Genomic DNA, 15,570 nt, shown 5'->3' on the forward strand with positions numbered 1-15,570 from the left:
GTCCAGCGTGAGCAACTCTGCTCTAGACTCTCCTATGTAATTGATAGTTTGTTTACATTAATGAGATCTGCTTCTCTGTATATTATGATTGTGGACTGTCAAGGATTGTTCACTGTAAACCTGATCTGAGTACAAGTACCACTGTCGTTAGTGGGGCAGTCGCTATGGACATAAGAAGCAGTTGCGCAAGCAAAACAGTGCTGGTCATGTAAGGGATATCTTGAATACAGGCTGTTTGGGAGACAAGTAAAAATGGCTCCACGTCGCACCGACACAGGTAGGTTTTTTTGCTGGTTATTGGTGGGGCCTTGAATACATATGAAGTCACAATAATGTCTTATATCAACAAAATAATGAAGTTGAAAAATTGATGTTGGTAGCTCAGGGAGTATTTAATGATGAGCAACTTAGGGATTTTCCTGACATACACTGACTGACAGAGCAAATGCAACACCAAGGAGGAGTGGTTCGAAAGGGATGAAAGTTGGGGAAAAACAGAGTCGGCACGGAAGAATAATTGATGTTTATTTCAAACCGATATGCAGGTTACACAATGCGCACGGCATCGACTCAGTAGGATGTAGGACCACCGCGAGCGGCGATGGACGCAGAAACACGTCGAGGTACAGAGTCAATAAGAGTTCGGATGGTGTCCTGAGGGATGGTTCTCCATTCTCTGTCAACCATTTGCCACACTTGGTCGTCCGTACGAGGCTGGGGCAGAGTTTGCAAACGGCGTCCAATGAGATCCCACACGTGTTCGATTGGTGAGAGATCCGGAGAGTACGCTGGCCACGGAAGCATCTGTACACCTCGTAGAGCCTGTTGGGAGATGCGAGCAGTGTGTGGACGGGCATTATCCTGCTGAAACAGAGCATTGGGCAGCCCCTGAAGGTACGGGAGTGCCACCGGCCGCAGCACATGCTGCACGTAGCGGTGGGCATTTAACGTGCCTTGAATACGCACTAGAGGTGACGTGGAATCATACGCAATAGCGCCCCAAACCATGATGCCGCGTTGTCTAGCGGTAGGGCGCTCCACAGTTACTGCCGGATTTGACCTTTCTCCACGCCGACGCCACACTCGTCTGCGGTGACTATCACTGACAGAACAGAAGCGTGACTCATCGGAGAACACGACGTTCCGCCATTCCCTCATCCAAGTCGCTCTAGCCCGGCACCATGCCAGGCGTGCACGTCTATGCTGTGGAGTCAATGGTAGTCTTCTGAGCGGACGCCGGGAGTGCAGGCCTCCTTCAACCAATCGACGGGAAATTGTTCTGGTCGATATTGGAACAGCCAGGGTGTCTTGCACATGCTGAAGAATGGCGGTTGACGTGGCGTGCGGGGCTGCCACCGCTTGGCGGCGGATGCGCCGATCCTCGCGTGCTGACGTCACTCGGGCTGCGCCTGGACCCCTCGCACGTGCCACATGTCCCTGCGCCAACCATCTTCGCCACAGGCGCTGCACCGTGGACACATCCCTATGGGTATCGGCTGCGATTTGACGAAGCGACCAACCTGCCCTTCTCAGCCCGATCACCATACCCCTCGTAAAGTCGTCTGTCTGCTGGAAATGCCTCCGTTGACGGCGGCCTGGCATTCTTAGCTATACACGTGTCCTGTGGCACACGACAACACGTTCTACAATGACTGTCGGCTGAGAAATCACGGTACGAAGTGGGCCATTAGCCAACGCCGTGTCCCATTTATCGTTCGCTACGTGCGCAGCACAGCGGCGCATTTCACATCATGAGCATACCTCAGTGACGTCAGTCTACCCTGCAATTGGCATAAAGTTCTGACCACTCCTTCTTGGTGTTGCATTTGCTCTGTCAGTCAGTGTATATTACTACTAGTGGTCTGTCGCAGCAATAGCTGCGAACAGACTAAAAATGAAACTGATGATATAGGATGCGTGAGAAAAGTAACTAAAAATATACTGAACTCCGGAAGATCAAATATTTGCCTTTAACTTACATGTTCGCTGTGACTATGCATATGGAATTTTTGAACACAGGCAATTTATATAATTTTCACAACGAATTCTCTTCGCAAGATTTGAATCTATCTACCACTCTTGCCTAACAATTGTCAACACTTGCCTCTGGCTCTTGTAAATGTAGACTCTTCTCTTCCCAGGGGTTTTTGGGCTTTTCAGTCACTTGTTGACATGAATCGGCGGGTGACATAAGGAAATCTAATTAATACTTGAAATAACATTCAAGAAGTGGGCTAAAATGGATTGATAACAAGAAAAAATCAATAGTAAGTTCAACAGATGTGAGACATCAAATAAAAAATTGACATTAATAAAACAGCTGACAGAAATTTGATCTAAATATGGATAAAATGAAGACCTCAGAAGAACTGGTTTTATTGTTATTGAATTATGTTAACGTAAATTTCCATTGCTGGAATAGAATTCAAAAAATTAAAAAATTAAAAGAGAAAAACCCGAAATTTACTATCGGATTAATGTTATCTACCGATTATAAAATACCACGAGGACATCATTAGACATGGAATGGACCCTTAATCGAACCGAAACAACCTCTGGTTATACTTGAACCGATTAATTATACACAAAAATGTAATTTACGTCAAAGGTAAATTTGCACCTTGGCAAGGCATGGTGCTCCAAAATTCAACATAATCAATCCCTGATCTCTCTGTAAACTACATGTTCGCACCATGTTGTGTCACAACCAGAGTAGCAGGGCAATGTATGTTCTAAAACACTGTGTCAGCATTTCTGTGGTGAGTCAGCACCCGAGGTAATTGGCCCCTAGTAGTGTACCTGTGCGGGTTCTGATCCCAAGGTTATTGACCCCTAGTATCGTAGTAGTGCAATGCGGATTCGCGTAACAGAGCAAGCCTAACCTCACAGTCGCGATCTTCGAGAGGCCTAACCTCACCTTTACGGCCAGATGCCCATCCCGACGTCATATTTTGCATAAGAGAGCAAGCCTAACCTCACAGTCACCATCTTGGAGGAGCCTAACCTCACTTTTACGAACAGATGACTTTCCCAACGCCATCTTGGAGGGGCCTAACCTCACAGGGCCTAGTTTTACGGGCAGATGCCTTTCCCGGCGCCATCTTGAGGGTCCTAACCTCTCTTTTATGGCCAGATGCCCTTCCCGACGAGGATTTTACCAAAGCCATCTCTAGTAGTAGGGCAATGGGGATTCGCATAAGAGAGCACGCCTAACCTCATGGAGGGCCTAACTATACATGACCTAGTTTTACGGGCTGATGCCAATTCCTACGCCATCTGGAGGGGCCTAACTACACGAGGCCCCAGTTTTACGGTCAGATGCCATTCCCGTAGCTATTTTGATGCTCCATCCAGAGGGGGCATATATGGCCTAACCTAGTTTTATGACCAGATGCCCTTCACGACGCCATTTTGGAGGGGCCTAATTACACAGGGCCCAGTTTTACGGTCATATGACATTCCCGTCGCCATTTTGGTTCTCCCACCAGAGGGGGCACATATGGCAAAACCTAGTTTTATGAACAGATGCCCTTTCCTACGACATTTTGGAGGAGCCAAGCTACACCGTCGCCATCGTGACCTAGTTGTACGGTCAGATGCCCTTCCCGTCACCATTTTTGACTGGCCTAACTACAATGTCGCTATCTTGGCCAAGTTTAAAAGTCAGATGCCTTCCCCGTCGCCATTTTGGAGGGGTGTAACTACACCATCGCAATATTCCATCGCCATTTTGGAGGGGTCTAACTATACAGTCGCCATCTTGGGCTCAGTTTGATGGACAGATGTCCTTCCCGTCGCCATTTTGGAGGGGCCTAACTACGCATTCACCCTGTTGGGCTAATTTTTAGAGTCAGATGCCCTTCTCTCCTCACAGGCGTCATTTTAGAAGGGCCTAACTACACAGTCGCAATCTTGGGCCCAGTTTTACGAATAGATGGCCACCCCTCCACACAGACGCGATTTTTGGAGGGCCTAACTACAGTCGCCATCCTGGGCCCAGTTTTACGGACAGATGCCTTTCCCTCCTTACAGACGCCATTTTGGGGGCCTAACAATACAGTCGCGATCTTTGACCCAGTTTGACGGTCGAATGCCCTTCCCAAATCCTCATCTGGCCTAGCCCCCTTGGAATAGTGACAGAGCTGTGACGTAATAAGCGCGGGCGATTTAAGAATGCACACAACCGAACGCGCAGGCCTTCTTCTGACAGCTGTGACGTCACAGCGTGAGTGATTTAAATGCGGACTGATTGCCAAGGGTGCATGTCGTGTGTCCATTCCTTGTCTCGTTTCTCTACGGTGTCAGTTTTTTGTAACGAGATGAATCTGTTCAGATCGATCACCGGATGCCCTTCCTAACGTCAGAGAAGATGAAATGAATGCCATGATATATGGGGAGTGGGTAAGACCCGGTAGTGGCATATAGCCTTCTCCTGTCGAATGGTATCGAGAGGTCTGCTTAAGGTTTTACGTCCCCATCGGACGGACAAATAACCAAACACAACAACGTAACATGCCCTATTGCGTAGAGGATTAGAAGGCTTTTTGGGAACACAATCTAATAATTAGAAATTTTATACCGTCGCAATCTTTTGCCTTACCTCATACACAACCATCTTATTCCTCCTCCTAAACCGCATTTCTACTTAGTTGACTACCTGTGCCAGAGTTGTCTCCGACGGGAGTGAGCACGTGCGATACTAAGGTCATTCCGTTTTAACATGCAGCGATTACTTCGACATGGTTATGCATGTTCAGACTTGATCGTTATCAAGGTTACTCACTAGTAAACTCAAGTTTTTATAGATTCTATAAGTGTGAATATTTTCGAAATGTGTAAGGAGGCAAAGGGAACGCAATAAGTAGAACATTTTGAATTTAATGAAATATTTATTGTGTAATTATTTACAAAATTAAACAAATTACTACCGGTTATACAAAAGTCTTGGTTATGCTGTCGACAAATTTGCTGTACTCCTTAACAGCGTACTGCGAAGAGGTAGCATGCTTCCAAAATTTTAATGCCCGCCTGCAAAATTTAAATTAACAAAACATTTAATGTTTTTGAAATTAAGATTTTAAAATATATTATACTACGTATGTTATGCTGTACAAAGACTTTAATGCAGTTCTTATCAATTTCCCAAAATTACAACGCCCCCCTGCAACATTTAAATTTACAAAATTTTTAATGTTTATGAAATTAAGTTTTTTAAATATATTATACTATGTATGTTATGCTTTACAAGGACGTTAATGCAGTTAATACCTTGTTGTTATTCACATGTTTTATCCCTTTCTGAATTATTATCAGGTACTGTAATGAAGGGGGAAAGTTCATTCATACGCTATGTACAGTTTACAATCTTCGGATTAGTCTACTACAAGTCTACTACAAGTTCTGATTCTATGCAAACATCTCATCATAAAGGGAAGCAAGAACATGAAACACCTGAAGAAGAAAAAAGGAAGAAGAAGAGAAGCAGGATGAGGAAGAGGAGCAGCAGCATAGGGATGAAGAAGAGAATGAGGAAGAATGACTTAACGGTTCTTCACCACCTAAGCGAGTTAAGTCTTTAGCTACAGATATTATTGCTGAAACTCCTACTACATCAATACAAGATCTACCTTCTTTGTCTGAGGTTATGAACACGCCAGAGTGTCGTAGCCAGTTTAAGACTTATTCGAAATACCTATGGTTCTCTCTTTGTTCCTTGTGTAGAAAAATTCCTTACAGGAAAAACTGACACAACCTACGGTATTCGCTATGAAGACGACTGTTTCTGGATAGGTAATGCAAATGTTAAGATTAATGGCAACAGTCTCATCGCAAAATGTGCTACCTATAAACCTACTAAACGTATTCTAGAACTTCTTTTCTCACGAATGTCTGACAAGGATATATATAATTTCACAAGATGGTCTTAAAAATATAAAGCAATACGTTTTGTTACTATAGCAACACGACGTAATTACAAGAGGACAGAAGCTGTAAATGCAAATAAGAGTCACAAGTATCTAGAGTTTATTTCTAAGCTGTTTCCGTCACATCAACCGACTGCACGTGGTCTTAATGTTATCTACAAGCCTTTGTTGACGTATGTAGACGTATGATACTGCAATGACCCTAACTTACTCGTTGAATGATTGCAACTTCTAAGAGCTACGCAAGATACTGGTCACACAGGTCACGAATATAAATTTCTAGAAATGGAGAGAGAATTACGTCATTCGGATAATATTCAGTAATGGCTCGTCAAATTAAGACATCACCCATGAAGGTAAGCATCGCACACGAGCTACATAAACCAGCTCGTCGCACCTACTATCGCAGACGTGTTATTTCACGCGGAAAAGATGATCTCAGGCAAACAGACTTAATAGAAATGATTCCATATGCCTCTAGCAATAAGAAGTATAAGTAGGGCCTACCTACTCACTGTCATCGATGTGTACTCTAAGTTAGCTTTTGCACAATCTGCGCGTTCTAAGACAGCAGCTCAAGTCCATAACGCATTTAAACATACCGTTGAACAATCAAAACGCTGCCCAAGACTTCCTCAAACCGATCAAGGTAAAGAGATTGACAACAAGGATTTTTCTTCTTACCTCAAGTTACTTAGCATTCATCACTACTCTACGTACAGCAATTTCAAGGCAAGTGTTGTAGAACGCTTTAATCGTACACTCAAAACAATGATGTTGCGAGAATTTACTGAGCAAGGTTCTTATCGTTGGACTGAACTGCTACTTAGACTCGTGTCTACCTACAACGATACAGCTCATCGCACTATCGGCACAAAGCCACGTCTTGTTACTACGAATACACCACGTTTAGACGCTAATCGTCTTGTAATCAAAACGGCTGATTCGCGCCGCCATAGCTTTAAAAAGGTGATTTCGTTCGCATCAGCAGAACACAAGGCTATCTTTCCAAAGGGATACACCCCTAACTGGAGCACAGACAATTTTCAAATCAGGAGTGTTAAGCTTAATAATCCAGTTACATATTTACTTCGCGATCTCACAGGACAGCCTATTAAAGGAGGATTCTACATCGAAGAACTGCAGAAAACAAAATATCCTGATCACTATTTAATCGAACGTGTTATTTGACGTTGTGGAAATAAACCGTATGTCAAATGGCTTGGTTTTGATAACAACTTCAATTCATGGATTAATAAAAAGGATGTACTGTAAAACTTGAATTTTTTAATCATCGAACCTCTACCTCTCCTTTCTTTTATGTCATATAGACAAGATTAAACTTGCAAGTGAACATTATTACTACTAGTTAATTTAGGACATGCTATAGGGTAGGATTAATATTAAAAAATTAAACAACACCTGCAATATGTTTCAAAATTCGTATTTATTTTATAATGGACAGTATTTATTTCCTCTCTTCAAGTAAATCTGTTCTGTCCTTTCTTGCATAGATTAATTCTACTGTCGTCCGACTCGTTGGCTGAATGGTCAGCGTACTGGCCTTCGGTTCAGAGGGTCCCGGGTTCGATTCCCGGCAGGGTCGGGGATTTTAACCTTAATTGGTTGATTCCAATGGCTCGGGGCTGAGTGTGTGTGACGTATTCAGCATTATAAATCATCCTAGGTAGGGCCCTCATCTTCACAGACACGCAGGTCTTCTAATAGGCCGTCTACGAGAAAAAGACCCGCACCAGGCCTCTCCGAAGACCATACGCCATTATTATTATTATTATTATTATTATTATTATTATTATTATTATTATTATTATTATTATTATTATTATTATTATTATTATTATTATTATTATTATTATTATTATTATTATTATTATTATTATTATACTGTTTTGGCTGGTTAATGCCATCACCCAGTAACACTTCTCCTTTCATTGCACCGGCAACGACAAGTGCTGCTATCTTCTCAGCAACTGTAGCATTATGTGACGACACACACTGCATAGCTTTGCGATGCAGATTTTCATCAGCTACACGTCTTAGTTCAGGATTATCTTGACGATAAGCAATATCATTCTCTTGGCAGGCAGCATTTAACATATTAATACCAGAATCACCACGTGCCAAGCGGACGTCAAGTCGAGTTCCAGGGCTACAATACTGGTGACTAGGAAGAAGAAGCTCAAAAGGAAGAAGATCAATCACCTTATTGATTAGTCCATGCCCAGCATGCTTCATCACCTTTCTCCCAGCACGTTTCTTCACCTTGTTCTGCGACAGCTTGCTTACTCTTTTCGCAGCCATGATAAGTGTTTGTAAGCGAAGACAACTCGTTAGTTTTAGGTCCGTGATAATGTTTAATGAGTTGACATGTACGGCACTGTCTCACTGAAGTTCTCCTAGTTAAACCTACTTGTTCATGATGTAAACTACACGTATGAAGCTCTGAAAAAAACAGGATCATGAGTCCTTCACGAGGCACCTTTTCCCAAATCTTCTTTACAGCATTCGCAGCTACATTGACCAAAAATGCCTTTGACAACGCATTCAACTCTACTTCAGTAAAAGTGTTTAGTTTCTTTTTGCAAGCATAAAACATTACGATTGCCTTTTCAACTGCGTTACACTTAGTACCAGATAGAAATGGAATGATGTATTGACTCTAAAAATGTTTCTTTCACACTTTTGTCATTCGCCACTCCAATTTACGTATATTGTTCACCTCCCGGCATGAACTGCAACACAGCCAGTCAAAGAGCATGCACACATGGCTTGAAGACGGTTTAATTGCTTTTCCACTATGCTCCTTGAGAAGAGTTTTAAATGGTGGGCATCCTAATTCATGCATGTCGATAATTTCACACGTTGATGGTAGATACTCACGCAGACATTCCTTCTTTCCAAACCCCTTTAAAAAAACAAGATTTGCTCTTGGCAAATGAGCGTTCATGATCATAGCTAGAAAGCGTAAAGTATTCCTTTTTCTTCCCACTGCAGACCTATTTTTTTCTATTCATTTTGTCTGCTTTTTGTCTTCATCTGTTTAGAAACAGTAAGGGTTAGGTGGACTATATACTAAAATGACGAGTTTTGGCGCCCACAAGACAGTGCAATCCAACACAGCCACCTCATTAAACGCAAATTTGTTGCCGTTCACTTCAAAGCCTTGTACATAAACTGTTAATGTTCTTGTCATGATGGTATAAAGCGCTCTGCTCTCTATCACAGTATCTTAGAGACTAAAGAAAATATGATCACTTATAGCATATATAAAGGCTTGAGGTTACTAACGAGTGACCTTGATAACGAACAAGTCTAAACATGCATAACCATGTCGACATGATCGCTGCATGTTAAAACCTGAGTATGGCACATGCTTAGTCCCGCTATTATTGAACTACACATAAAGTATGCACAATGTGTTTGATTCGTAACTCTGTTACGAAATTTGAAAAGTGGTACAAGGCCCGAAACGGAGTCAACACTGGCACAGGTGCACAACCAAGTAGAGATGCGTTTTAGGAGGAGGATAAAGGCGAAGTCAACGTCTGTGAGGAGGAGGATGAGGAGGTAGATATAAGCTACTAGTTCCATAAGGAGGATAGAACTCTCTCTGTTAGGGGGAGGGAATTCAGATAGATAAGATAAGGAACTAAAAGGAAATACATAGTATAAAGAGCGTTAAGTACAAAGGTTACTTGCAACATGCTATACCTTGCATAAGAAAGATAGGTTTTAAAGGAAATGCGTTAACACACGTATTCCCGTGACAATCAGTTCTACTTTTAACAGAGGATCAGTTGTTATTATACTGCTGCCTCAGTAAGTCGTCGTAAGAGCGCACTTTTATGTCTCTAGCGGGATATTTGTTTACAGTAACTCACGAAGGCGGCGCGAGAGTGCGCTGATAAGTCTCCCCTCTCACACAGCTGAGCCAGGATCGAACCTGGAAAGTTTGCGACGGAAAGCCAGCGTCTCAACTGTCTGAGCCGTTCACCCTGGATGGGTAAGGTAGGTGGTGGTATACAATTTCTAATTACTAGATTGTGTGCCAGCCGTCTGAGCCATTCAGCCTGGCAGGGTAAGGTAGGTGGTATACAATTTCTAATTACCAGATTTTGTGCCCAAAAAAGCCTTGAATGAATTCAAGTCCTCTCCGCAGTGCTCATATGGAGTGAGGGCTTATAACTCTATTGATGGTTATTTGTCCGTCGGATGGAGATGTAAATCCTTGAGCAGATCTCTCGATGCTATTCGACAGGAAAAGTCTACGTGCCATTACCGGGTTTTACCCTCTCCCTTCCTACTATCATATATCATATCATTTATGTCACATTATTATCTTGCCAGATGAGGTTGACGTCAGAAAGGGCATTTGGTTATAAAAATCGATCTTGACAGATGCATCTCACCATAAACCCGACAACGTAGAGAAACGGAACAAGGACTGGACACACATTAGGTTATAACGTCATACATCCTATGCCAGCACTCTGCATTTCAAATCACCAACGCTGTGACGTCACAGCTCTGTCAGGAGAAGATCTGCGCGTTCGGTTATGTAAAGATGAGCATGCATTTTAAATCGCCCGCGCTTATTACGTCTCAGCTCCATCACTCCTCCAAGGGGAGACGGGCAAAGAGCCTGTGTGTGAGGTTAGATTACCGTTCGTGCCCAAGGTTAGGTTAACATACAAGTCAACCACACCTACAAGTCATCTCATCAGTTCGGTTCCTCTAAGGGAATCCCGTAAATAGGCTGTCTGAGGTTAGGTTGGCGTTCCTCGTAGCGAGGTTAGGTTAACACGTCAACATGGCATCATAACCTCAACTCCCATTCACGTAACCGTTTGGACTTCTCCATGGGGAGCCTGTGTGTGAGGTTAGGTTAGCGTTCGTGCGCAAGGTTAGGTTAGCACGTCATAATGACGTCTTAAGCTCATCTGCAGTTCACCTAACCGATTTGTGGCTCATGTATGGGCACCCGATCGATTTGGCTCCTCCGAAGGTGTCCGCGACATTTCCGACTCGGGTCTTCCAAGGGGACCCGTCTGATTCGGCTCCTCCAAAGTGGCCCGTGAAGTTAGAATTGACCTCGTACGTAAGGGTATGGCGTCATAACCTCACCTAGCGGTCCAAATCACTCCAGGTTGGCTCATGAAGTTAGCATTGCCCTCGTACGTATGCGCATGAATTCATAACCTCACCTAGGGGTCGAAAGCACCCCAGATCATTCCCTGACCAATTAGGTCCCTCCAATAGAGTCTGTGAGGTTAGGCTTGTTCTCGTGTGTAGGTTATGACGTTATTCCAGCCTTACTACTCAACTAGGGGTCAATGACCTCGTTTTGTAATCTGCATAGCCTTTCTACTCAACTAGAGGTAGGAAAATGCTGACTCAGCACCCATTGTTTTAGAACATACATTGCTCATTTTACTAACCTTGTTTGTTGATCGGTGGACGCCATCAAGAGAGGCAGTTCGCCTGTGCTTATGACACTTACCGAATCATATCACAGCACATGGACGACATATCACAAAATTTCCTCTTAATTTAAAACGCACCAATAATTGACACTTGTATTTTACAGCTTACTAATATATATATATATATATATATATATATATATATATATATTATTACAAATGAAACAAAATATTTTCTCTGTGATGCAATTGTATACGTCTATCACTTTTTTTATTTTACTTGACACTTCGCAACATATATATAATTTCTTATGGTTGACACGTGATGACTTAGAATTATCATAAAAACCAGACAAATAGGTATTACCAGGGTGTTCACGTGCTCGTGTGATCCTTAAGACGAGACGCCCCTGCGTGTGATACTTTTTTAAGCCGAAAAGCCCAGGGATTAGAATGTTTCTCATAAAATACATGTTAGGCCCCTTAAAACAACAAGCATCATCAGCATCATCATCATAAAATACATACATTTTGAAACACTAGTAGAATCAAGATTAAGATGATTGTACATCTCTGCAAGAAGATACTGGTGAAATTGAGAATTTAAGCATCAGTGACATTCCTTTAATGAAATTTGCAGGACTATCTTCTTGTGACATTGAACGATCCTTCTCCTGGTACTGTGGATATTTCTGAGAAACCGACATCGGTTTGTGATGGAAAGCTTGGAGACATCTTCATTGTTCAATGCAACATCGAGGTGTTTTAACCCACCACCATCTCATCATGACTAATGACGTGACATGTGTAATGAATGAAAATCCACAGCCTGTTTCCAGTCATTCGACCGGGTTAAGAATGGAATGAATGAAGCTCCCATCTAGCGGCGAGGATAGGAATTGTGCCGGCTGCTGAAGCCTGTCGCAATGCTCTGGGCCAGTGATTAATGACTGACAGAGGAAATGATATTGAAGAGTGTTGCTGGAATGAAAGATGACAAGAAATACCGAGCGTAACTTACACGGATAAGATCCTGTCCCGCCTCCGCTTTGTCCAGTACAAATCTCACATGAAGTGACCGGGGTTTAAACCGCGGAACCCAGCTGTGAGAGGCAGGCGCGCTGCCGCCTGAGCCACGGAGTCTCACTGACACGTAGTAATAATAATAATAAGAAGAAGAATCACGATCATCATCATCACCATCATCATCTCCCCTTTCCAAGCTGACACCGGTTGGGGCAAAACCGGTTACTCTCCACTTCGTCCTGTCTCTCCACCACTTCTCACGTCCGGCTCCATGGCTAAATGGTTAGCGTGCTGGTCTTTGGTCACAGGGTTCGATTCCCAGCAGGGTCGGGAATTTTAACCTTAATTGGTTAATTTCGCTGGCACGGGGGCTGGATGTATGTGTCGTCTTCATCATTTTATCCTCATACCGACGTGCAGGTCGCCTACGGGTGTCAAATCGAAAGGCCTTCATCTGGCGAGCCGAACTTGTCCTCGGACACTCCCGGCACTAAAAGCCATACGCCATTTCATTTCACCACTTCTCATCCAACACTGTGTTCCAGTTAGAGACGGTCGATAAATCACAGCCAGTTACTTCGTCACCGAATTTTTTCTGTCACCGATATATCAGATACGCTGTCACGGAACTATCTGTGACAAAATATCGTTGAAGTTGTGTACTGGGATCACGTTCAAGTACACGTTCTGCTGTAGCTCAAGGTCTATATCCGTTTTTCATTAACCAGTTACCTACGGCGATATTAAAGGTGTTAAATCATCGATTTTATTGTAGTGTGTTTATGAGCACAGTAGAGAGAATAAGTATCGAGTAACTCTATATGTCAACAGGTAGCTCATGTTTCATACGTAGCGCGAATCGAACAGATCAGTCCTCAGCTGGAAAATGAGGCATGTTTAAATACATAATATTTTTTTCGAGAAGTACTTGTCCGATTTTCAAAATAATCACGGTGTTGAATTTGTAATGTTTGTAGAATTAAAGCTATGTGTACAAAATAGTGTGGTACTGTTTAAAATAAGAAAAGTTAGTACCATTATCTCAGAAAATATTAACCTCGTGACACAGTACACTACTTTAGGTCCGATTATTAGCCCTTTGCTACGGTACCATTACTGAAGTAGAGAAAACAAAATGTCAATATCTTTAACCGTTCACGAGTTATTTGAGGTGGGCAACTTTGTTGATTAACCCTGTATATGGGAGAAATCTGTGTATTAAATTTATAAATTTATTATTTTCAGTCATGTTATTTTAAACCTACATTACGTACTGTAAATAATTGGTATCCCGGAGACACGACACGGGTAATCACATTCCGTTTGAAAATTGATTGCGCATCATGTTAACAACCTTTTCCTTATGCATGATTAAAACTTCAAATTATAAATGTGAACACCATTTTTCCCACTTCTAATGTCCTGAATCTTTCGAAAAATACTTCCCAACATTGTCATCATATCAACTAGAAGTATTTCCACACTGGCCGCCTGTGACTGAATCACAGATAAAAGTCGGATATTTTTGTGTCACAGATACGCCTGTCACAGATATTCTGAAATATTACTTAAGCTCATCTCTAACCGTGAGCCGTGACGATAATCATATGCTCGTGCTTCCTGTGACTAAATCACAGATAAAAGTCACATATATTTTTGTGTCACAGATACGCCTGTCACAGATATTCCGAAATATCACTTAAGCTCATCTCTAGTTCCAGTCCACGTTCCGCTGTCCTATGCTCTTCTTCACAGAGTCCACCCATAGTAATCTTGGTCTTCGTCGTCCGCTCTTGTCTTGGCAGTTTTTCTTCTTTCATCCGCTTAGCATGACATGCGTAATATTGAATTTAAATATGGGCCGATGACCTAGATGTTAGGCCCCTTTAAACAATAAGTATTATAATTGAATGTAAATATTTTATACATTTTTTCAGCGTTTCACGACATATTTCAAAAATGTTTGCTCTTAAAATTCCGTTCCCTAAACATCAGTACCATCACATATATTTGGCACGTCTTCTAGCTACTGATGAATTTCATAAGCTCTTGATATCTGTTGCTTTTTGTTCAATAGTACTAGCAATATATTCTGTCGTGTGATTTTCATCACCATTTTGCTCAGCTGTATTCACTGAGGAGTTTACACTCCTCTCTACTATCCTCGTCAAGTTTGTCAAGTTAGCAGAGAACTGGGCCAACAACAGTAGCGACCGATGCGGGGGATTATAATTCTTACAAAATGATGACAGAAAATTATGAAGGTGCTTGTGCGTGCATGGTCCGCGCCATAACAACACTGATACAAGTAAATGATGCTGATATTCAGATTGCAGTACCGGTACATTACAAACTCTTACATTAAAATACAGAACAAGAACACTATGATCAAAGTAACTAGTTTTAAGGTGAATGGTATGTTCAGAATCTTCTTTTTCTTAATCTGTTTACCCTCCAGGGTTGGTTGTTCTCTCGGACTCAGCGAGGGATCCCACCTCTGCCGCCTCAAGGGCAGTGTTGTGGAGCGTGAGACACTGGGTCGGGGGATACAACTGGGGAGTATGAGCAGTACCTCGCCCAGGCGGCCTCACCTGTTATGCTAAACAGGGGCCTTGGGGGGGGGGGGGAAGATTGGAAGTGATAGACAAGGAAGCGGCCGTGGCCTTAAGTTAGATACCATCCCGGCATTTGCCTGGAGGAGAAGTGGGAAACCACGGAAAACAACTTCCAGGATGGCTGAGGTGGGAATCGAACCCACCTCTACTCATTTGACCTCCCGAGGCTGAGTGAACCCTGTTCCAGCCCTCGTTCCACTTTTCAAATTTCGTGGCAAGCCGGGAATCAAACCCGGGCCTCCGGGGGCGGCAGCTAATCACACTAACCATTACACCACAGAGGCGGATATGTTCAGATTACAATCTAAAATCCAACTTTCGAGGCTTCTTAGAAAATAATTTCCAGAAATCTGTTTGTTTCACAATTTTTTTCTCTATGAACATTCAAAAGACCCAACCCATTGAGTCGACTTTCACTTATTTATTGTCAGTTTCTGTTTATTTTCTTTTGTAAAAATTACATGGTGGAATGGGAAGGGGTCTGATTTCCAGTAACACCCTCTTGGCTACGTTCCTGGCCGACACCTTACTAGGCCAGCTGCTCAAGCAAGGCAAAATTAG

Source organism: Anabrus simplex, chromosome 2 (assembly GCF_040414725.1).
Source record: "Anabrus simplex isolate iqAnaSimp1 chromosome 2, ASM4041472v1, whole genome shotgun sequence".
Classification (NCBI taxonomy): domain Eukaryota; kingdom Metazoa; phylum Arthropoda; class Insecta; order Orthoptera; family Tettigoniidae; genus Anabrus; species Anabrus simplex.